Genomic DNA, 2,732 nt, shown 5'->3' with positions numbered 1-2,732 from the left:
GTTATGAGATATGGTGACTCATGTATACCTATGTGATGTGACTATCAAGTTGCTATTCTATCTTCTGGCTGAAACCTGCAAACTCCAGTCTGGGAGTACATCCCTTTAGGGAAGGAAAAGGAAAACAAGAATTGATATTTATTAAATATCTGCTAGATGCCAAAGCCAGTGGCTCTAGGCATGCTATGTAAATTATCCATTAAAACCATCTTTAGAATCAGAATATGTATCAGTTAGCACTTGCTGCATAACTCACCTAAATTTTAGTGGCTTAAGATGCAAAAATTTATTATTGCTGATGAGTAGCTGGGTGGCTCTGGGGATTCATGCCAGGCTGAACTGATTTCAGTCGAGTTCACCCATGTTCCTGGATTGGCTGGGGACTGGCTGGTAGAGGATGCCTTCAGCTGGGATGGCTCATCTCTGTTCCACGTCCTACTAAAGGATATTCCAGGCTTTTTCACATGGCAAGGGCAGAAGAGAGCAAGCAGAAGCATATGAGGCCTCCAAGGCCTAGGATCAGAATGGGCGTATCGTCCCGTTGGATGCCATTCTATTGGCCAAAGCACAGTCGTGAGGCTGGCCCAGGTTCAAGGGGGCATGGGAAAGACTCCACCTATTGATGAAGTGAGCTGCAAGATCACATTGTCAATGGTATGGATATAGAAAGTGATAAAAAATTGGAGACATCTTTGCAATCAATCTACCACAAATATTCTGGAATATTCCAGATCATTTAAGTTGTATATTTTCCCTCAAAAGTATATCTCTCTCATATGAAGACATTTGAGTTCCCTTTGTGTCACTTTCAGAAAAATTCAGGAAAGCTGCCACCGGGTTTTAAGATGGCATACAGAATTTTCAATTTACCCGTGACCATCTATTCCCACCAAAAGTCTTTGGGCTCTCATTCTAAATAACAGCAAGAGAGAGCTAAATCTATTTCCCCTCTCCCTACCCACTATATCACTTACTGGTTGAAAAAAAGAGGCAACTAGATAGGAAACATTCTATGCCTGAGTTTCCAGCTGGATATGGTAAGAAACCAGCCCAGCGACTAAGGATCCTCCCAAGGGAATACCTATGGCTTCAACCAAAAAGAAGCACATCTTTTTCTGGTGTTTTGTTTTGCAACTAGAAAAGAAAGACACATTAGAAAGAAGAAAACAAAAACCTCTAAATCAGGGATCACAAATAGTTTTTATCACATATGCCAACCCAGTTGGTTAGTGGAAGTTGCCAGGAGTGCTATGTTGAAAAGGAATATTAGGCCTTGGGCAGTTCTAATAAAATTAGTAAACTACAAGAATTTTCCAGCTAATAGAGATAGATCTTGATGAAGTAGTGCCTTTATCCTAATTCACACTAAGATGAAACAAGAGTCGAGCAGTGATTGATTCCCACCATTAGGTTCAACAGGATAAGCTGACCCTCATCTCCTGGACCTCTCTCCCAATAATTCTTTCTCACAACTTCCAGCTGGACTATTTTTGAGAAAGGCAAATACAGCAGGGTTTCGATCAGCTCTTGGGTTTTATCCTGGTTAATCCAAAGATAAATACATGGGCTTATACCAAATCCAAAACCAGGAGAAATGATCAAAAATACAAAAATAATTCAAGAGCACCACTGCAGAATACACCCTCTCTTTGCTCACACCACGCTTCCACTTACATGTTTCTCAGTATAACATCATCCACCTACTGAGTCAAGAAGGATCTGAGGCCAGACCCTGATGGCCAGGGTCTGCTTGAAGAAGACACATCTCAGACCCAGAACAAGGCTTATCAACATGGTGCAATCTATATAACATGGCACAGTGAAAAGGTCCAAAACCACGAGGGTTCAAATTTTGCTTTTGGCCTTTGCCATTATGCAAGTATTAACATCCTTCCCATAGTCTCAAAAGAGATACAATATATCCATCTCAGGGATTGGGTGAGAATTAAATGAACTATTATGTAAAGCACCCAGATTAATAACTAGTACATAGTTGAGGCCCCTAAGTATAGCTATTATTAGCAATAGCAAGGATTTATTCAGTTTCTATCATACGCTAGGAACTATGTTCCATGCTGTGTGTAAGGAGAAAAGAAACAAAACATAAAGGCCTGCTTTTTACCTTTGGGAAATACAGAGTCTATCTGGGAGTCAAGGCGAATACGCATGAAATAAATGAGAACTGTGGAGAACAGTATATTAAATGCTCGAGAAAACCCTGAGAATTCTGGGAGTCTAGGATCGTTGCTTCTATTTCTTGCCAGAAAAATAAATTAGTTTCTTAAATATGTTGACAGTTCCATTCTCTTAAGACAGTTATCGGAGGTGACAAGCATCCAATTCATCTGAGCCTTGAACATTTTTATTTGTACTTTGAGTGCCACCAAATCATTTTATATGACAAATATAAAGGATAGCCCATTGTTAGCTAAAGAGAATGAGGCCACTACCTATCACCCTGGTGCCCCATCTTTTACTTTCCATATCATCAACCTCCCGTCATCTGGCAGACCATGGGTTCTCAATGAGGCAGAATAAAAGTGACAACAGGCCAAGACCTGACGCTTTCCAGATTTTTCCCTAGATGCCAATGCTTCTGAATAATCACCCTTTCTTTCCATTACTGAGATGCCATTGTGCAGGCAGAGCATGTTCTCAGTTGCCTACAGTAGGCTAGTGGCGGGGGTATATCGTTCAAAGATAACTCATGTCTTGTTAAATGTCAAAACTCA

The sequence above is a fragment of the Balaenoptera physalus genome, assembly GCF_965194825.1.
Source record: "Balaenoptera physalus genome assembly, chromosome: 16".
Taxonomy (NCBI): domain Eukaryota; kingdom Metazoa; phylum Chordata; class Mammalia; order Artiodactyla; family Balaenopteridae; genus Balaenoptera; species Balaenoptera physalus.
Note: the sequence above shows the minus strand (reverse complement) of the source record.